The sequence below is a fragment of the Rosa chinensis genome, chromosome 1 (assembly GCF_002994745.2).
Source record: "Rosa chinensis cultivar Old Blush chromosome 1, RchiOBHm-V2, whole genome shotgun sequence".
NCBI classification, from domain to species: domain Eukaryota; kingdom Viridiplantae; phylum Streptophyta; class Magnoliopsida; order Rosales; family Rosaceae; genus Rosa; species Rosa chinensis.
The window spans coordinates 50,118,738-50,141,774 of NC_037088.1; the positions used below are offsets into that span (position 1 = coordinate 50,118,738).

General features: G+C 40.3%; 2 pseudogenes; both read right to left on the minus strand.

Moving 5' to 3' along the window:
- Window positions 1-5,506: 5,506 nt before the first annotated feature.
- LOC112183021 lies at window positions 5,507-10,761 on the minus strand (annotated as a pseudogene).
- A 4,709-nt stretch (window positions 10,762-15,470) lies between these two features.
- Window positions 15,471-17,649, minus strand: LOC112169003 (annotated as a pseudogene).
- Window positions 17,650-23,037: the final 5,388 nt, after the last annotated feature.

The window sequence follows — 23,037 nt, forward strand, 5'->3', positions numbered from 1 at the left end:
GAGGATTTTGGTTGAGCCATGAAGTCACAATGGACCTTAGAAGTAAAAATGGGAGTCAAGGGAGCAGGGGTGGCGTCAAAGCCACCCTTGGGCCGCAGGGGGATGGCGGCGCCGACCGGGGATGGCCGGACTTGAGGGGGAAAGGCGCCGTGAGGCGCAGGTGCTCCTCCTTGATCCAAATTTCGAGTTTTACTTCCTTTCGTTCTGAAAAAGGGATGTCCGTGTGAAGTCTTCAATATACGGATCATCATGTCACGACCTGGGTGTCCCAAACGGTCGTGCCAAAGCCTATACGTGTCGGAATCCTATAAATCATCTCTCATGACATGGTTGGATTCAATGACTCGAATAGTGGTTGCATACAACCCACTAGAGCGACACATAAGTTTCTCTAATACTCGTTTATGTCCGTAGTCATTAGAGGTGATGCAAAGGAACTCTTGTCCATTCTCACAATGTGTTTCCACATGAAAACCATTGGCTCTTATATCTTTGAAATAATCGATACTTTATTAATAATAGCCAATGATTACACCAAAGTTTCGTGACCATAATCTAATCCAATATAAAAATCAAATCGTAGACAAATCGTAGTCACTCTATCCGTTCGGTAATTTCAATTTAGTTGTGACCAGGTAAGGTAAGGCGAGATTTTGGTGGAGCGTTGCTCGCTTTTAAAACCGTTCTCTCAGATCAAACCTTGCCTAGACATCACAAGTACTCTTGAGTACGCCTAGAGGGAAAGAGTTAATACAATAAGTCATTTTATTGATTTAAGGCATAATTGCCATTACATAATTCTTGGAAATATAAAAGACTATTCTAAATAAAAATCTGCGGCATGTCGTCTTCATCGCCAGATTTAAAGTCTTTGTGAACTCGATGTCTGGATCACCATAATGCGACTACCTTCGTAGGTACATTGCAAATTCAGGTCCATTGATCAGACGTTCCATATCAGAAATAGACACCATAAAGAGTATTCTCCCTTGATTGAGGCGCATTGGCGCAATATGCATAGTCCCTAGGACTGGTGGCGTTGGAAAGTGGTGCCCATGGCCAACGTTGGCTCCATGGTTTCCAACCCTATTTCCCTCAAAATCACGCCTCCTACGGTCGTGGGATTGTCGCCTTGAGCGATTACCTTCTTGAGCATTTCGATCGTATGGATCATGACGTCGATGGCGACTTTCTCTAGCCATAGGACGATGCTCTTGATAGCTATCTTGAAGCCTATCAAATCTTCTTTGCACAAGTTCATTGCCATGTCTTTCAGTAGTGACCATAGCTTCAATAAGCTGTTGAAAACTTGTGATCCGTCTTGCATTTACATGAGTCCGGGATAAGTCAGAGGACCTCATAGCATAGACGGGGAAGGTATTGAGGGTTTTCTCAATCAATTGGTCTTCTGTGATTGTTTTTCCACAGAGACGCATCATTGCTCTGATGCTGAGAGCTTCCGAATAAAATTGCATGACAGTGTCAAATTCAGAGAAGCGAAGATCTTTCCATTCTGCTTCTGTATTCGGAAGTATGGAGTCACGAACATTGCCATATCGTTCGCAAAGCGCTTGCCAAAGCTTTATAGCGCTATCCTCATTTATGAACTCAAACTGGAGGTCACTATCCATGTGACGTTTCATAAAGGCAAGTGCCTTGGAATTATCTTTCTCAGTTTGAGGGTCTGGAGCTGTTTCTATAGGACAAAGCTCTTGGATTGTATGCAATAAATCTTAGGCAGTAAGATGGGTCGCAATGTCAATGGCCCAGTATAAATATCCTTTGCCTGCATAATCCAATGGAACAAAATCGAGTTTGTTCGTGTTTGACATCTCGAGAGATGAAACAGGAACAAGTTAGTTTCGGAGCCAATGCTTCCACGACAACTAAATAATAAGATTTCCGAGCTATGCTACCAAGAAATTGATTTCCAAGAATAATTGGATTAGACCGAAACAATGATGTTTATATGGTCGTTAATCGATGCTTACGAACACTCTTAGTTCGTTAATTGCGTGAATCCCCACGATTCCGCTTTTCTCAAAGATCGAACCCACGTTATAAGAAAGGTGGGATGTAGAAGAAGGGAGGTTTTCAAGTCCCCGAGAAAAGAAGAAGAAATATAAATTCTGAAATTACAGGAACTTCAAAACTTACTCTTTTGAATACTTACTTGTATTTGGATCACGCGCGTGTCGATGCAGGCGTGATGGAGCGAAGCAATCCGAGTAGATTCTGTTCTGAACAGCTTGTACCTCGATTGGTGTACAGATCTCAATATGACTCCGATAAGGCTGAAATTCGGAGGTTAGATGTAAGAGACAGAGACGAACAACTTTGATGAAGAAAGTTTTTCGATCTGAGCTTCCGAACTAGACGTTTCGAGGCTTGCAAGAAGACGGATGTGCACAGGAACGGGAAAAGATGCAGTGGGTGTGCGTTGGCTTGTTTGCGCAGCAGGGATGCTTCGGTGGCAGCAGGCTGGAACGCAGGGCTGCAGGGAGGGGGCAGCAGGGGCTGCTGTGCAAGGTTGCAAGCACACGGGTGCTCGGGCTGCAGCGAAGGCTCGGCTAGCTCGGGCTAGGGGCTGCTTTGTGAATGAGTTTTGGTTTTTCTGTTTTGTGGTTAGAGTCGTGCTGATAACGTGTTTAAGTATAATGTATTTGAGAGAGATTGATGAGAGAGATGTTCTTATTATTGAGAATAGGAGCCCTATATATAGGGATTACAAAGTGCTAGTTCTAATGTTACAAGGAATACCAATCCGTGTAGGATTGGGAAATCTAGAACCTTCTCTCCTATTGCTACTCCTAGTTTGATAAGGCACATTAAATCGATATTCCTTCAACAGAAATACAATAAAATGTGGGTTTAACAATAGTAAAGCATGCAAGTTTGTTATCATTTAAACCTATTTACATCGGTTTATAATAAGGAACCGATGTCTACACGAATACTAGACATCGGCTAAAAACCGATGTCTGCATTTTCCGGATCTTTCTCATCACCCACAAAGACATCGGTCGGGTTTTTGTTTCTCATCGGTTTTTGGCCGATGTTTGGGGCCATAATTCTAGTAGTGTTCCCTTCGTCCATTTATATTTCATCGAAAGCATGTGGGCACTGCTACTGATTCTGATGGAGGTTATGGAAGAGATAGTAGATACTCTAGATTCACAACTTAAAAGGTGTGCTCCTGGTAGGGTGAACTTTGTGGTCGTGTCGATCGACACTAGTTTGATAATATATATCAAAGCAATTGTATGTGTATAAATGGTCAAATTATCGTGAACAGATAAGAAAATCCAGGAAATGCTTTAACTACGTACTAAGCATGGAATTGGTACTCGATCACCTTCCTCCTGGTCTTATAAAAGGCGTCTCATCATGAGAGTCTCATGTTCTTCTCACCTGCTAGCAGTAATAGCTGGTCCTGGATTGAATGTGATCAGTTAAGCAGACTAAGAAAAGGCCGTTATTCGAATGAGGCGATCTGCAAAACTTTGAACGATTTTGAACTTAAATCCTCGATGATAGTAGTGATAAAATTCAGTAGGTTACAGCATCATAGGCCCCACTATTTTGTGCTCAGGAGTTGTGTGGCCTTTACTTTCATTATTCTAGCATATATCACTGCTTTGATCAGCAGTTGTGATGCCATCCATCCCAAGCAGCATCCATTTCAGGTGCCACGATTGCTTGATGCTTCTCTTCCTTAACTGTGGTTCGTACTCTATCAAGAAATTTTCTCCTTCTGGAAGAAAATTAGTGGCTCCCATAGCTGCAAAAAAATGAAGACAGCCACAACTTGGACTCAGTCGGAACGTGGGATGAAAATTACCAGCGCTGAATAAAATCATCATCACATTGCCATGAATAAAATCATCACATCACCTTCATGAGAAACTTCACACAATACAGCAGTGAAAAAACGTTTGTGTTTCATTTTAAAGGATCAGAACTAATAATGGATAGTATAGATTGCATACATATTTTGGTTTTGCTCAGAAAACTAGGTCTTTAGAGTTTCTTTTTATGAGATGTCAGAAGAAACTAAATAATTCTAAACTAGAATGTTAGGTTTATGTTACCTTCAACATGCAGCCTTCTCTTGCCACTATTTCTCCTTCCCAACCCATTGAAAATAGCAAATCAAACTCAAATTCTATGAGAACATGCCTTAAGTGGTTAGAAATGAATTTTTTTATTACAATTAAAAAAAAATTATATTACAACGTTCACTATGTTCCATGGCTTTTTCACAACTAATTAATATAGAAGGAAAAGTCACTAGATTATTCTAGTACTGTTGTCGTGCCAGCCAATGACTCAAACGATTAAAGTGATCGAGTTAGATATGGTCCGATGTACCATAAACAATGACTTAGAATAGAGATCAATGAGTTACCTCCTCATTATGTAGATAATGCTTTGTAATATTGTAAGATGAGAGCTTGAGTCGCAATACTATAATCCTTGGAATTCAAGTAAAATTTAGAATTCAGTTCACTATTTTTTGTGGGCTAGGCTGTTTTAAGAAAGGTGAGAATGAAGTAGTTCAACCCTCTACCATGATTGTATCCAAGTTAACTGTAAAAAGTAGAAAACTTAATTAGAGGCAATAACCTCTTACGTACAGAAACTTGGTTTAAAAAGATGAACTAGTTGACAAAGGGAGATAAATGATTCCAAACTTCTTCGGCCTGAACATCAATCCCCAAATAGCTAGCGGTCTGCTAGGAAATTTTCCTCCCAAAGAATATAAGTAGCAATGGAGACGCTTCAGATCAGATTGGCCAAGTAAATGATACCTTCGAACAAAACCTTAATAAGCCAGGGGACAACTGTTATGCCTATAATATTGTCAATCCAGTGCAATGCTTCACAAAGAGAAGCAGCCTCTGCAACTAGGCAGACGCAAAACCTAATTGTTTAGTACCAGCTACAAGTGGATGAAAATGCTGATCTCGAACTACAAAACCAGCCGCAGAAGAACCATTTGGATCATCAAAATTGAGTTCGGTATGAGGAGGATAAAGAAGCTCCCACTTAAATAGTTTTATCATTTCTCGCAAGTGAAATGGGGGTTAACACTCCCCGGTATAAATTGCCAAACATAGCAGCAAGCAACCGCAAGGATTTGGTGGAAACTATAATGTTGCTAATTGTGCATTGAATGCCAAAGCTGTCAACACAGAACTAAAATTTTACCAAAATCAATATGCCAAGTTCGACTACTATGAGTTCTGAATGAACTAGCCGGTCAAGAAAAGATCTACACGTCCAGTGTAAAGGACTTATTTCCACACTGCCAATTAGTCTTAGCAAAAGGGTACATAAGGGGCCAACAGTTTCTTCAAAAGAGTTAAAAAAATGGACAATCAGCAGATAAAATATACAATCGAATGCATAATGCTGCACTCTTAGAGACTAAAGCATTACGAGTTAAAACGTTAAGTTTTACCATCCATATATGAACCAAGGCAATATTAAATAAAATGGGAAGTTTCGGGCATGGAAAATAAAATTCCTTCAAAAATTGTGATTTACAAAGTCTTGCCAGAGTCACCTGTTAGTAGATGGTGATATGTCTGTTAACAATCCAGTAAAAACTATACAAGCTACTCCTAACAGACCAAAAACAGAAAACCAAGTCGAGTGTCTGCTATTTAAGTAGTCTCAGTAGGCAAACTTTCACCATTTTTTCAGCAAAATTTGCCTGAATCAGCAGTCCAATCATTTAGGTTGCAGAAGGTAGGAGGCCCAGATATCATCTGCAGGAGGTGGAGGTTGCACCCAGTGTCCTGGTATCCAGCTGCACCATACATAGCAGGAGCATAAAGTTATGTGTCATTTATCAGAATTAAGCAAGTTATTAGCTATCTTAATTGCTGATGTAGAACATCATAACAACAACAGGTAAAGCCTCTGGGAAGCCTTTTGCCCTAATATGGTTCTGATGGTGTATGGTGGAACAGGTAAATTGAGAACATAAGTGTAAAGACCAGGCACTATTTGTTATTGGAGGTAAAAATTGTAGTCATGTCAACACTGGTTTGATGGCATCAAAGTAATGTGGTAAAAATGGTAACATTAAAGTGGACAAATAGGAAAATCAGAATGGCTTCAACTAATAAGAAATGAATTGGTACTCACCTTCCTCCTGGTCTTATATAGGCATCCCATGTTCTTCTCACCTGCAAGCAATAAGTCGTGATTATAATTCAAGACCAGAACAGACGAGATGCTAGTAAATGTGAATAGTTAAAGACTTAAGAAAGCCTTTATCTGAAGGGGGTAATCTACAAACTTGGAAGTATTCCATATATATTTACCTCAATAAGGGTGCCCATATATATTGCTGCCATGATAATAGTGATAAAATTCCATAGGTAAATTTGCCACAGCATCATAAGCTCCACTGTAACCCTCTCCCTGTAGAACTTGTTTTCCAGATTCCTTGTTAGTGACTGCAGTAGAGTTGCCTTCATTAGTGCTTGGAATTGTCGGGCCTTTACTTTCCTTACTCTCGCCTTTAGCACTGCTTTGATTAATAGAGTCAGGTCTGAAATTCTCGGTTGTTTTCCTCGATTGCTCAGCAGTTGCAATGGCATCCCTAGCAGCATCCATGTCAGCTGCCAAGATTGCTTGATGCTCCTCCTCCTCAACTGCAGCTCGTACTCTTTCAAGAAATTTATCATCCTCTTCTGGGAGAAAATGGCCTGCATAAAGACAAAAACAACCACAAGTTAGACTTAGCAGGATGATGAGGAGGACTAAAGTCTAAAATATTTGGCTGTAGCTGAACATAGAGACAGAAGAAGAGGTACATAAACACCATATCACTACACTCATCAACAATTTAAACAGCTTGAAAGATGTCGTGCCAAGAGGCATTCTAAGATGATGATACATGATAACAGGATTTTATTGCTAACATAGACATGACAGCACAAACAAGATAGCAGCCCATAAAAATCCAAAAGAGAACAAACCTTGTTTCTTCATTTTTTCAATCCTGATGGAGCGCAACTCTTGCAATTTCTCAACAATCAATACTGTCTCAAGCTGAAATATGAACATGGAACTCAATTGTCTGCTTGACATTTTTTAACGTTAAAAACGAAACACAACACTGCATGTTGGTTAAAACTCTTACCTCGGATTCTAGTCTCTTTCTCTCTTCCTTTGCTTTAAGGCTTGCAATTTTCTTCATGTCTTCCATCTGCAATCGCATATGCCATGCTTACATTACTAAGAAAAAGACACAAACAACATAGCAGCTTAAGAGAAACACTTCAATACCTTGCGTTTGGCAATATCCTTTGCAATTTCCCTAGCTCTCCATTCATCAGCTTCTCGATCAGCTTCATCAAACCCTTCACGTTCCTTCATTTCACCATACCAAAAGCAAAATAAACAAACCAAGATAAGCACTTAAACATCCCAACTTAATGTAAAGAGGGGAGAGACCACACAACCCACCTTTGCAAACATCTCCGCAATGCGCTTCCTCTTTCTTTTCCTCCACCGTTTTTCCTCTTGGACTTGCATATCTTATTGGATAATTGGACAGCCGCAGATTTTTCCTCCCAGGGACACATTTCGTGCGTGATCACTCTAAACGGTTCAAGCTCAACTCGTAGTTTAGCCATTAAAGAGTTTGCAGCTTCCACTGATTGCAACACTTGGGCCTCCAAATCAATCTTCCTATCTTTCAAATACTCAGAAAACCCGCTGACAGAAGCATCATCAGACCCCTTACCATCTCTGATCAACATCAGCATCTCAAGCTCTTTCTGCCTATAAATCCAACCACAATGTTAATGAAGTTCTTTGATTGGAATTCAACAGTTCAGAAACTCACATTGCTTTTGCAAGACCAAGAGTGTCCTGCAAATTCTTCAGCTGATCACGCACATTTGCGGTCTCCCAGAAAGTGCTCGTGACCGGAGGGTTGGGGGGCCCCATAGGAGCGTTGGGAGGCATCATTGGAGGGTTAGGCGGCAACATTCGAGGCCATGGAGGTGGAGGTGCCATAGGTTGGTATGGATTTGGATTCATGGCTACCAAACTGTGAGTTGCGAATACAAATTCCATTCTTCTATTTATCTGCAAAGTGAAAATAGCATATGATTTGCATCCCAAACACGAATTGGCATTCAAAGTTCCAGGTCAGCTTATGCGAAATTGTTACATCACACAAACTTCCTGGAATGAGAAATCAATAAAACAATGCTTTTGGGGTCCAGTTCAACCATGCAGAAATCAAAATATTACCTGCAATAACTTTCCACCAGCAGCAAATGATCGCAAACCAATGGTATCCTACAAAAAGGAACCAAAACTTCAATATCACCAAAGCAGATCATAAGGAACATGTCTGAAAAATAGGCAACATTTTGAATCCAAAAGAAAAGAACTGAGTTCTTGCATACTAACCTTGCTTCTGATTACAATGAGGAACTGAGCTGCAGGATCTCTTTTCATTACATTTGACATGGTATCTAGGAACCAACCACCACCTTTAACTCTTTGCCTTGCGACATGAAGACCGGGGATATCTCTTGCATATAGAGCTACAACATAGCCATCCCTTAACAGCTCACCAGGCTTTCCACTCAGCCTCTTTCTGGATTTTAGAAGCTGGTCGGAAGGTGACTCTTGCATTGAATCTATAGGTGTTTTCCTACTTCTTGAGTCTTCAGGGGAAGCAAACCGAGAACTGGAACTAAATGCTTGATTTGTGCCACTCATAGTCGTATCTTCATCCCGCTGCGAGGTACTTTCTTCTGCTAGTGAAGGTTCATCTGATTTCTTCTGGGATTTCTGATGTGTGTGCCTCTTTTTGGCTTTCTTACCTCATCTACTTCGTCTTCCATCAGACCGAGTAGTTGAATTTTGAGATAAACCCGAACCTTGCTGGCTAGGAGACTCTTTGGATTGATTGGTTACTTTATTCAGGGAGCTTTCTGGACTTGCATGACTAACATCAGTTAATTGCTGAACAAGGGTTAGCTGTAAGGGATTTTCTTGCTTCAGTTTATCAGAGGGTTCATTTTCATCACCTATTTCACTTTCCTCCTCATCCTCATCAGATACAACATTTTTTGGAACAACCCCATCAAAGAAGAATGTCTGCAATACGGATATTGCTTTCTCCCTTATCTCCAGCCATACTTCTTCGCTATAATCTGCACTGTGCGGAAGTATCAATACATTGGGCATCTCCTTTACCTGAATTTAACCAATGACAATATATATCTTAGGAACACCCTGGTATATAACTTGATACTCCACACTTCTATCATTCAGATATGGGTAGCCACTTTACAGTAAGGAAGAAAAAAAAAGTAGCATCACAAATCACACACACACATCCATAAAAGGTATTCCTTCCCATCCGGCCCCTCCCCGTTTCAATGGGCATATGCCCATAAGTTGTCACGTGTCAACAACACCACCAAACCCAATAATTAGGCAACAGGGCAACATCATCAAGGACACATTGTTGATAAGAATGGTAAACTTTAAAGTTAGGCAACAGGGCAAGGTTAGAATGAAAACCATGAAAAAGCTCAAGGGATTGGAGAAACTTAAACATAAGTTGAGAGATGCATATAGGATTATTAATGCATGGATTCAAACAATTATCATAGTGTGAAAACAGAACATGATTTAGAGATTTGGTAAAGGGTATACAGAACATGATAATCATGTCTGTCTCTCTGCTCCTTTGGCAGAAGAAAAAATCTGTGATCAGAAATGAGACTGCAATACACTCACTCACTCACTTGATAAGAAATTTTTTCTTTTCGCTAACTAGAAAGGCCTGACCTTTTTACAAGACAAGAAACAGGAGACAATTCCTTCAATGGAGCAAAACAGGAACTATAAAGGGAGACTGAAAAGCATACTCAATCAGTCAACTACAAGTACTTGCCAAGAAATGACACAATAACTGGTTAACATACCCATGCTTCCATCCATTGCGGCCCTTCAGCACCATCCAAAGCACACCCAGCTAAAGTTCCATCAATCAAAAGCTGTTTCACAAAACAATCATCCAACAGCTACCCGTGTTTCCAAGAAATGCTCCTGCACAAGAGGACCCATAATTCTATGCTAAAAACGAAACAAAACAAAAAAACAAAAAAGAAGAAGAAAGAACCAAATATGTTCCTTAAACAAGGACCAAGATGGAAGATAAATATACCAGCCTTTACGTGCTGTAAACATTCAGCATTCAGAATCTGAATTGTTTCATTTGTCAGAGGACAGTGAAGTGAAATGAGGTCACTCGCAGCAAGTAAGTCATTTAGAGTATCCATCTTTCGGGCAGCAGAAGGAAAGCCATAAGACTTACTCACTTTTCCGTTCACCTGATTGAATGTGTTTAAACAGAAACATCAATAGAAAATGCAAAAGGGGTTTGAAACTTGAACTAAGCTAATATAGATATCAACAAACCTCTAGCATTGCATTCAAAAGTTCAGAACATACTTACAACCACAATCACTTCCAACTTGAAACTCAAAGAATTAAATTTGATGGAATTGGTACCTCTACATCAAAAAACAGCACACTGATCTTGAAGGCCAATCTCCTAGTAACCATAGACCTCGCCGCCGCAGATCTACCGATAATCCCCAAAACCAAGCCCCGGCACTGCTCCTTGTAGTAAGATAAAACACTAACCAGAACTCGCTCCAGCTCAAGGCTTATTAGACTCAACCGATTATTCATCCTACTGTTATTCTAAGAAACTGATAGACTGCTCCTAATTTCGACAAAATTTATACCTAAAAAGAAGACTCAATTGCACTAGAACTACAAATTAAAGAAAATGAGCACCAGCATTCGATACGCACATCCCTCTTGAGTCCAGTAAATGCCAGTTCCTATGTAAATTCTATTACTTTCAACCTGTTGCCTCAGAAAATCACCTCGGCCTATACAGCCGAGGGATCAAGGAACAAATGTCCTTCTTGGTGAGTAGATTGCGGGGCGTGCCAGCACACGGCCAGAAGGCCAAGTGTGCAATTGTAGATGTAGAAGATGTAGTGCGCGTGTTCTGACTTCGTCGAGCGACTGAAAGCCGAGGAAGGAACAATCTTGGCTTAGGGTTCGATGCCTTTGGATCAAGGACTTTTGGGTTGTTCAATGGACGAGTCGCAAATAGTGATTGGTAACCGAACAATTGCGTTAAAACTACTCCTAGTGCAAGAAATAAACACAATAGTAAAAGAGCAAGAAAATAAACTCTAGATTAAGTGCAGAAAGGAAAAGAGCAATAAAGTAAATCGCAGGAAAGTAAATAGCGATAAAGTAAAGAGCGGAAAAAGAAAATAATAAATGGCTTGAAGAATAAAACTATCAACTATTATCAAAAAGTAACAAAGGAAATTATTGAAATAGCGATACTAGATTACAAGAAAAACGAAGGAAATTGACTCGAACTAGTAGAGCTAACAACTAAGAATTGAAAAGAGAATGAAACTAATCTGGAGCTAAGAAAAATAAAAGGAAACCCATGATGGAGTTTTGGCTGGAGATGTATGTGTTCTCTGTCTTTTGTCAATGCTTCTTTATATAGAGGTGGGCTTGCTGGGCGACCAAGCGGATGTGAAGTCTTTCCATCGAACTCAAATTGCTTGCTTCAATCTCATTAGGACTCCTAATGCATATATACTAAAGGCTCACGTCATCAACTAACATATATGCGCGATATATATGGCTTCTCAATATTTGATCATGCAATTAAGCATTGCACCATGTCATGCAGTAGAAACCCACTCAAATTCAATAAGTATTGTGCATGATTACATTGCTTTGGAATGTTTGATTACCACCAAAATACGTTGACTTTAATTAGTTCCAACGTTTTTGCTTGCTGCATGGAATTCTTATCTCCCCTCCCATACTTCTAGTTGGAACAAATCTCTTCTTCTTAGCCTCATCAAGATAACCATGCTAATAATTAAATAAATCATTAGTAATTATCTTATTTTTGTCTTTTCAACAACATGCAATTTGATGGAATGGAGGTTCATAAACCGGGTGTAAACAACTTTCAACCTAAACTTCTAACTAATACGATTCCAATAACGAAAAATAAACCACAAACTTCTAACTTGTACCTTTTCCTTATCTTTGCTTTGTAAGGTGAAGATAATGCAGGGAATTGGGGAAAAGGGTAAGAAATTTGTGAGGACTAGCAAAGATGAGAAGGTAATTTGAACAGTCAAGTTTTGTGAAGTTTCTATTTAGAGATTGTTTTGATGAAAAAATATAAGTAAATTCGAATGATGTAGATATTTGGTTATTATTTATATGTTTGTTTTTGTTTTTCATGAGCGTGTGCAAAACTTGAAAGTAAATGCAAGATTTATGAGTAGTGAATGGTCATAACTCGTAACTTATAACGTAAAATTTTATTTTTGTTATATAATTATACATGTTTTTAAATGTAATTCATCTTTGATCAATGTAAGAAAAATATCATAAAACTCCAAGCGGCCTCCCTTGCTGCACCAAAAATCCTAGCCTAACGCCGACCTCCTTATGTCGCTGTTCTCCATCTTTTTCCGATCTTTGCTTCACCATTTCCGGATCTCTCCATGTCGAATATTGATTCTGTCACCATGCGGCGTCCATTCTTTATACATTTTTGATTTGTTTCCTATATAGATTTAATCTCCCCCTAATCGAATTCTTTTAAATTTTAGTAAATACTTAATGAAAAGTATTTTTTGGTAAGTACATAATTATGAGATTTAATTAACATTTCTATCTCTTGCATTACAATTTACTTTTGAGTTTCTTCTTCATCATACGTTTTAGATTTATGTATTTAATATATAATTATGACTACATAAGAAGATTGGAGGGGGGGGGGGTCCAATTGGCTAAGATTGTGCAAGTTATATATGATTTCATAGAAATCATTCATTAATTACCTAATCAGCTTAATTCTTGGGGGGTCTGATGCAGACCGAACAGTGGTTCCGCCACTGCCTGCTTCACCACCGGCGGAAGAAGGCTTGAGCTCAATGGTCCCTTTTTAGGGTTTCAGGGAAATTAATTCAAGGATGGAATGTTTCACTTCCAGAGTCTTACCACCCCCATTCTTCTGCCTGTTGGAAGATCTCTATTTGGAGGACCTGAGACAAGAAAGGTACGCAAACCTATTGTAATTCGTAGTGCAGAAAAAAGACAAGCTAATGAAGACAATGAGTTAGCTTTGGTACCTGTGGACATCGAGCAGCAAGCTAAGAGAGACCGACCCTTTCCTTCTCCAAAAAAGCTACAATTTTTTATGTCTGATTTACTGGAAGGCAAGACAAGTCCTGTTGCACCCTCCAAAAAGGTAAAAATGCCTGAATTCCCTACCAAATTCAGTGCAAAATCTCTGGGTTTAGTGGAGACACCAGGTGGTATGTTGGTCCTGTAGAGGTAATGATGCCCAAACCTGTGCAAGTAGAGATCCTGGTGGAAGAAAGAAGAGAGGAAGACATGTACAGCGCCATAACTGTATCGGCGATCTCCTCGGAAACAAGGCCCATGCTTAATCGAACTGTCAATTAATCGATCACACACCATATTTCCCAATGTTTTAAAACGCTAAAGGCGTACCCGAGGCGTTTTCGGGAGAGCCTTGCAGCCTTGAGGCCTAAGGCGCATAAGGCGTAAGCCTTACGATATAAATTTTTGTTACACACACACATAAACAGAAAACATTAATACATAAAAATCCACAAATATGTTTAGATATGTATCACATTCAGAATTCAAACTCAATACATATCAAATTACCCAGAGAAACCGGAATCATACCTTCTAGACTGTTGTCACTCAGAGCAAGCTCAGAAAGAAACTTAAGTTGACTTATCTCGTGAGGAATTAAACCATTTAACTGGTTGTTATTTAGGTGCAGGACCTCAAGAGATTTGTTAGAAGACCAATTTCTGGTGGGATTTGCCCAAACAACTGGTTAACAGACAGATCAAGATATGTAAGATTAGGGAATTCTTTTCCATTCATGAACTGTACCTAGAATTTGAGAAGAATAAAAACATCAGTAACCTGGAGCCAAAACTAGTGTACTGGGCTACTGGCAAAATTAGTATACTGGGCTACTGGCATGGCTTTCAACTTCTGAACCAAAACGAGTTGCAAACATAACCAGTCAAAATGTATCTGTCTCCAACTTCTCCAAACATAACCAGTCAAATTTTGCAGATTTCCTATGAAAGATTAGAACCCACATCATCTCGATGTCTACCCATCAACAAGTGATGCCCAAAAGTAAGACATTTACTCAGACCCATATACATACAATCATATATGATTGTCTAGACGGGAACAACTGAAACCCAGATCAGTATAGCCTTGGTTCAAACACTATTTTGAAGATTTATAATGGAATCAATTGGAATCATACCTTCAAATGACCTGTTGCGAATCGAGCTCCAATACCTTCAAATGGCCTGCCGCAAATCGAACTCCAATACCTTCAAATGGCCTGCTGCGAATCGAGCTCCCATACCTTCAAATTGACTGCTGCGAATCGAAAAATCGAGCCCTAACTTGAATTTGCTACGTTTTGGAAGAGAGAGGGCTGAAATCGGCTGTCCAACACCTTCAGTCGCGACCTCTGTAGCCTTTAAACCCAATCTGTTCCAAAAGACCAAAACGACGTCATTTTTCTTTTTTTCCTGAGCGTACGCCTTTAACGCCTTGTGCTCTGTTTTTGACGCCTTTCGCGCCTTGAAGGACGCCTCAGCAGCCTCGTCGCCTAACCAGTGAAACACACTCAGTTTCAGGCCGGAAATTCGCTTTTTGAGCCTCAGGGGCGCGCTTTTTAATTCATTGATATTTCCTCAGGTCACAAGAGCCCACAATTACTTGAGACATGTCCAGATACGCCTGCTCGCTCTCTCAGCATCTTTGTCCAGATACGCCTGGAGAAAACTTCATATTCAAGGTAAAGCACTCTCAAGTGTGGCAGGTTCTCAAGTATTCTTTCTATCTGGTCTCCCTTCGTGGAGTACAAACCAGCTTTATTTTGATGAGGTTTGGAAAGGACAGGAGGTTCTCTGCTAACTCCTTCACTGAGTGCCCCTCCAGTCGCAGCTTGTATATAGAACGAAACCCCGATAGATCCGTTAATGAATCATGACCCCACAGTTTCAGAGATACAGAACGAAGATGCTGCAATGTGGGACTACTTCTCGATCTCAAGAATTCCTCCAGTTTTTTCCAGAGTTCTGATCCTGCCCAATCCTGGATGGATAGTTTCCGAAGATTGTATAGGGCATTAAAATCACAGTTTCCACATTTAACATTGACCAACGTCTGCAAGTTGCCAGCTGTAGCCAATGAGAGCCCCCCACGTAACTTGTGATTATACCACCTGGGTAGATATAAATGCCTCAATTGTTCCATCTTCTTAAACACATGCGGGATTTTCATTCTCCCACAGTCCCACCCCAAGCACAACGTAAATCTAAAGTCTGCAAACACACCAAGTTGGCTACAGATGATGGTAAGTTTTGTACTCCACTGTTCTTCAGACTTAAAAACCGCAAGTGGACCAGATTCCCAATTGTGCTCGGTAACTCTTTGAATCCATACATATCTTCCAACTTCAAGACTCTAAGTAATTTGAAGTCATTGAATACAGACCGAATGACTTTTTTATTCCCGATTCCACCGTATTGTGGGCAGAAGTATAAGTGTGACCTCAGGGGAGCACCTCTTGTAGTGGGAACAAATTGATCAACTGTTTCGTTCAAATACATTGCCACTCTTCGAACTCTACCGACTTGTGTTGTATTGGTTCTCGTCCCTGTATAAAAATTGACAACATGTAAAAAGTTCTCCTCTTCGGCTTTTAACAAGCACAAGTCTCGCATAAGATCATGAAGACGACAAGTTTTAATTTTCCCAAATAAATCAATGTCCACAACTTGAACCATACACCTTTCCACCAATTCACTCAAGCAACTATATGATACATCTTCCATCATTTCTGTTGACGTCGTGGATATAAAACCTTCTGCCATCCATAACTGAGTCAGTCTTTTCACCCGTATCTCATAATCTTCAGGAAAATTTGCCAAGTACAAAAAGCAAAGCTTTAAGCGATATGGTAAGTTGTCATAACTGAGTGCCAAGACCCATGAAGCACCTCCGTGTTTTTGACCTTTGTATTCTCGTTCAAGGTCTGTGCCTCTCCTTATATATACATTAACATTCTTATGCACAGTTTCCCACTCATCAATTGTGTCTTTTCTAGCTAGTAGTCCTGCGAGCACGATAATAGCTAATGGCAAACCTGCACAATGTTGAAGCATATTCTTTCCCAGTTCTTCCTTCTTTGAATAAATTTGAGAGTCTGAATCTGAAAAATAAAGTAAAATGGACAGCAAAGTAAAGTCAATTTTGCATCCTTGTTCAGTGTCAATCATGTCATATACTTAAGTATATATAGAATTGTAGTTTCATGACAATTAAAATTAAAGTTTTTAGGAATCGGATTTAGCCCAAGCGGCTAGTGAGAAAGTTTTGAAAATTGCATTAGGACAGGCTTGATCGATAGGTCTGTCCTGAGATTTTCTAATCGCCATCCAACAATTAATTCATATATATTGCATGCATGTGACGGTAACACTTGGAAAATAGTAACATTCCAGCTGAGAACAAACTATGGAAAGAAGAAGAAATTGCAATGACAAGTGGAATGCTATAGTTTCTAATATTAGACTCGAAGGATAAACATAAAGAGTAAAGATGAAAGAGTTTATGAGAATATACTTGTATCATCCATTTCAAAGAATGCTATCTTCCGAAACAAATTCCAGCTTTCATCTGCACTTAGCGCCCGAGATTCGTAGAGTAAGCTATTTCCCCTTGCAAGTGAAGCTACTTCTCTGTTTCCTCATCCACTGAAAATCCACCTTTAAAAGAGTTCCATGCATCAAGAGTCCAAATATCATCCAGCACCACCAAACATTTTCTGTGTCGTTGGAAATTGCACAACCTCTCTGCTATTTCATCATTACTCAGATTTGCAATTCCTTGTCTTTGCTCATCGGACACACCGCTAAGTTTAATAAAAATTTCTTTCATAACTGTTGTACCGTCACATTGTTGAGATATACACACCCAAGCAAAACAATCAAAATGAGACTTGACTTTCTTATGATTGTAAATTTGTTTTGCAAGAGTGGTCTTTCCCGAGCCGCCCATGCCCCAAATAGAAACCACTTGAGGGCCTTTTTCTTCCACCAAATTTGTAGCTAACAACTCTGTGTCGTCCCCTAACCCAACAACGTGGTGCTCAATAACATGAGGATAGGTTAGCCTGCGTTCTCGCTGCCTCATTGAAGAAGTAGCACCTTCTTTCCCCTTCTCTTGCTTTATGTCATAGCTTTGCATAGTCAACCTGAGCTTAGAAAGCTTGGTCGTAATGCTCTCAATTTCCAATCCGATCTTGTAACGATCCACTCCTTTGCTCAAGAAACAAGCAAACCTTTTGAGAACTACCTTCACACTTGCATCCCTCTTCAAAGCTACTTTCAAGACAAAAGATTCAATGGCATCCTCCAAATCATAAGCAGCTTCTCTGATAATATTAACCCATAAGCGTACCGGCCACTTCTTCATTTTCTTGTCGTGCATCTGCATCTTTCAGGAAGCCTTGCATCAAGAGTAGCTCGGTTTGTGCAAGCTCAACTTTATCGCCGACTCCATCGAAGAACATTGCTTGCTGAATCATCAAGCTTCCGAGCGGCCTGAGCCCATGGATCACCATTGAAACGACAGCTTCAGCCATGTTGGAGAAGTCTGCTAATCTGAGCTTTTTCTTTTTTTTTGTTTTCTGGATTGATTAATATGAATGATTGATCAGGTCTCTCTTAGGGTGTATATATGAAATGCTTTGAGTCTCTTTCCTCAGCATTTTCCTCACGAATCTACGCACAAGTCATGAAAAAAAACAGTTAGGTGGGTGTGATCACTAGTTCAATCGGACGTTTGTGGAAGATTAGCGAAAGCTACACTATATAAAAGCTTAAAAACTTTCCACGCGCTTAGACTATTTCTTTTTCTAGGTTTTAAAAAAATAAAAATAAACTCTCTCTCTCGGCCGAACACCGTTGGCGTTTCTCACCGCTGAGTAGCTTTGGAAGCAAGGGGAGAGAGAGCAGTTCCGACCTCTGCTTTTGAGGGTTGTGTACACCAGTTCACAATGTGGAGGGGAACATATTTGGGATTATGCTTGACCGTCATGATCGTGTGAGCTCATTACAAATCATTAATCAAGACATCAAGTGATGACATTCAAAACTGTTGATACTTTGTCAAATTAGAAGCCTCCTTGGTCAACATCATCAATTTTCTTGTCTCATGGAGTGCCGGAGAATTAGTAACTCCATTACACTTGGGAAGCTATATTCTGGCTCATTGGTATGACGTTTGTACAAGTAAATTAGTGGCTCATCTTTATCATTCTCATGAACTTATTTGATAAACAAAAAACTATTTTAGGGAAACGGAATTGAGTGTAATGGCACGTTTACTTACTTGGAATGGAAAATAATCATGAATCGGAGACAAGTGGAATGGGAGAAGAAAGGAATCGGTATTGATTCCGGAGGAATGATTCCTAAACTCATCTCCCCCCTTCGTAATCGAATTCCTGAGTATTCAGGAATTTATTCCTGATAATGAGGTGGGACCTACATCCATTCTGATTCCTTCATGTGTTAGTAAACGCATGAATTCTTTTACCCGGAATCATTCTGATTCCTTTATGTGTTAGTAAACGCAGGAATGTTTTTACCCCGTAATCATTCCCTTTCCTTCCAAGTAAGTAAACGTGTTCTAAATCGCTGTGTATTCTCATTGATAATAGGGGCCTCTTTATATAAAGGATTACAATGCATAGAATCTCAATCATACAAGGAAAGTAATCGTACATTGAATAGGAATCTAGATCCTTCTAATTTAACCCTATTACCACTAAGTCAAGTAACCTAGAGTTTGGGCCAAACACAAATTAGGGTTTTACTTGAACACTCCCCCTTGTGTTGCCCAAACGCGGTGCTTCTCTCTTTGCCTTGTTAAAAATCTTACCGAGTAACAAAAACCCAGTGGGACAAAAATAACCTCGGTCGAAGGGGAAAAAGAGCACAACACACCCTTCATGTTTCAAGGTGAACATGTAGACATCTCCCCCTGATGTCTGCGTCTCCCCCTGATGACTACGATAATGGGAGTTCAGATAATTTCCGCAAGCCAATTCTTGCCACATGTTTCTTGAACGTGGATTTGGGCAATGACTTAGTAAACAAGTCTATCACATTATCCTCAGATCGAACCTAGTTCACTTTGGTATTTGAGGAGAGTCTGTTGTTGCTGATTATGCTTGGTGTTGTCGCTTTTGATGTGGCCTAGCTTCATTTATTCAAAAACGAACAGCATTATCCTAAATGCTCGTAGGCTCATCTTGTGGTAGACTTCAAACCACAATTTGTTCGAACATGCATAATTATGGATCCAATCCATAAACATTTACGAACACTTCATGAAGAGCAATAATCTCTGCATAGTTCGAAGATATAGCGACTACGGTCTGTTCTGTAGACCTCCAAGATATCACAGTCTTTTCCCATGTTGAACACTTAACCAGTTTGGGAGTGACGTTTGTGTGGGTCAGAGAGGTACCCAGCATCAGCAAAACCTTCCAAAACACTTATATCGTTTTGGGATGGGGATAGAGAACGCAGACCAGCGTTGGCGGCGTTTCTGGTGTGTGATGGGTCCGAATCCATCATCTCTCTGTAGAGATAGAACAAGCCTATATCAATCGTACATCTCAAGTACCGAAAGATATATTTTTCCACCAATCTAATTGTATCGCGTTGGCGCACAGCTATACCTAGCTAACAAGTTCACAACATATGAGATGTGCAGTCTTGTGCATTGATATAAGTACAATAATGCGCCTATTGTTCTTAAGTAAGACACTTCTGCCTCTAGCACATCTTCGTCATCATCCTTCAGACGAAGAGGATCCTTTTCAGGATCAAGACTAAGGACGATCATGGGGGTGCTTGAAGGTTTGACTTTGTCAAAATGCCTAAGCATCTATCAACACGATGCTCAAGTTCCAAACCGAGGCATAATTGTGCTCTCCCAAAATTTTTCATCTCAAACTCGGATTTGAAGTGTTCAGCGGTTTCCCTTAACTCTTTTAGGGCTTCTAATGAAGATCATGTCCAACATGAACCGTGATAGAATCTGAAACTTGTTATGGAAACGCGTGGGCATATCCCTTCCCAATCAAGTAGTCATCTTAGTGAGCATTTCAACCTTATTGCAAACGCGCTCCGTGGTCTGGAGCCACTTGACTTGGGTAAATGAAGTTCACCATGAACCTTCATGTATATTTCGTATCTAGATCCTCATATAGATACGTAGTGACCACATTTGTAAGCTGCATGTTCAGTTATTCGGAAACTACCAAACTGACAAGGTGGTGGAGTGTAGTGACATCCATTACGAGAGAATATGTCTCATCGTAGTCGATTCTAGGGCGTTTTGTGAGAAGCCTTGCGCCATAAGGCGAGATTGCCATCTCTTTTTCTCATCACGCTTTCCAACGAAGACCCATTAGTCAATAGGTTTTATGTTAGGAGGTGTTGGCATCACTGGCTTGAAAACCTTCCTCTTCGTTAGAGAATCCAACTTAACCTGGATCGCATATTTCCATTTAGGTCAAATCTCTCTACGTTGGCATTCATTCATCAACGGAGCGTGGTTCGATGTCATCGGACTCAGTAAACTCATGAGCATGCGCAACTACATCATCATTATGATGGAGTTTCTATCCCACGTCTCATGTACACTAGTGTAATTTTCATAGAGCTCTATATTTTCAGGAATAGGTTATAACGTTGAGGCGTCCCCCAACGAACAATAACCTGGAAGATTCTCATGAGACAGATTTTGAGTGTCGATGATCAAAGGATTGGAGTGTGCCAAAGCATCCTTCGAACCTACAGGCCTCCCACGCATCCTAGCTGGGGCCATGGCCTGTAACGCAAAAGTGCCACTCTCTTTGGCGTTGGTGTCATGCCTACCTCTGTGTAGGGTGGCGCTACGTCCTCTCGTAGGGACGTCCTTCCTTGCAGGCTTGTTTGCAGCATATTTGTGTGATCTCGTCACTTTAACAGGGATCGAGATGAGATATAGTGGGGACAGGCCACGACATTTCCTGTCATTCTTGCTGAACGTCCGTGTTCTTATCTCCCCCTAATGACGGGAAGACTGTCTCATCAAAGTGATAACCCGCAAATCTAGAGGTAATGAGATCGCCTTGCAAGGGCATTAAGTGGCGGACGATTGTTGGAGTCTCAAATCCAACGTAGTTGCCCATTCGTCTGTACGGACCCATCATAGAGCACTATGGTGGCCCAATTGGCACATAAATGGCTCACTCAAATATGCGTAAGTACGATACTTGTACCCAGTCACTAGCTGTAATGCAGAGGTACATTGAGTGGCAGTGGGTCGTAGACGAATTAGCATAGCTGCATGCGATATTGCATCACCCCAAGCGGATATAAGGAGATTGGTGCACATTACCAATGTCCGGACTACCATCGTAGTCGTTTCTGCAAGACCATTTGGGTGTGTACATGGGAATGTGATGCCCAACATTAGTCCCATTGCAATATCCATCGAAAGTCTTTCGATGTAAACTCTCTAGCATAGTCAAATCTAATTGACTGAATAGGATGATCAGGGGAGTGAGCCCGTTGTCATATGATATGTGCTAGGAGTGTAGCATAAGCAACATTTATAGGTGGACAATGGCACAACACGTGATCAGCGTGTTTGCGTGTCAACCAACATCATGAAATATTTAAGCGTCCGCAAGTTGGAGCCATGAATGTCGCTGAAAAGCATGACAACATCCTTGTGAAGAACTATAATACGAGACCCGTGGAAACAGAGCATATTCCGGAGTCCAATTATAGTCGCGCCAAAGTAGGCTAACACATAACCGAAGAGGTCAAAGAGAGAGGGAGGCAACGCCTCTGGCCATGTTGGTGGCGCCACCAACACTAAGAGCCATCCTTATGACGCTTTCAAAGCTCCTCAATCAATGGAATTTGAGCACATAGATGAATGTTCCCGATGTGGAGTGTCCGGTCATTAGGCACACATTTGTAGAGCTCGTGAAGAAATTGTCACTGCCTACAAAGCATATTGTGAAGTAAGAGAAGCTCACTATGTGGAACAAGAAGATCAAGAAGGTGATCTAGAGTAAAGGGTTGAAGACTTCAAATTTGGGTGGGATCAATAGATCGCCAATTCTGTTTAAGTCTTTATTTTTCCAAGAGATGTAATAGGCAGTTGCCATATATTTTATACTAAATGCCATTGGTTTAGTTTCTCTTCGAAGTAGGCTCATCCAAAGTGAGTATGATGTCTAGGAAGGTTTTGAGATAAGTGGTACTTAAGCGAGCTTTGCTCCACCGACATCTCTCTACTCACCTGGTCATATTTATTTTGAAGTTACCGAAAGAAGTTAAACGACTACCATTGTTTTGCACTAGCTAGTACTTGGATTAGATTTTCTTGGTTAAGAAACGATGATGTACTCCGTTGGCTTATGAATAAAATTTTGATTTCTTTTCATTATGACTCCATTTTGATTCTGAGCATATTACTTTGTGACTACGATGGCTAGGCCATCAGGATTAGTTCAAGGACAAGGAATAGCCCAAATTTCGCTTGCCAAATGGCACCTTGATTACTGTCACAGAAACTCTCTATGCTCCTAGGGTGAATCAAACCCTATTGAGCTATTTGAGCCAACGGATTCCATGCAGAAATGCATGTAGAGAACGGAAAATAGTTCATTTGCACTACCTCTAATGATTGCGAATAAAGGCGCATCTTAGAGAAATGTATGTGTCTCTCTAGTGGATTTTATGTCACCACTATTCGAGCTATTAAATC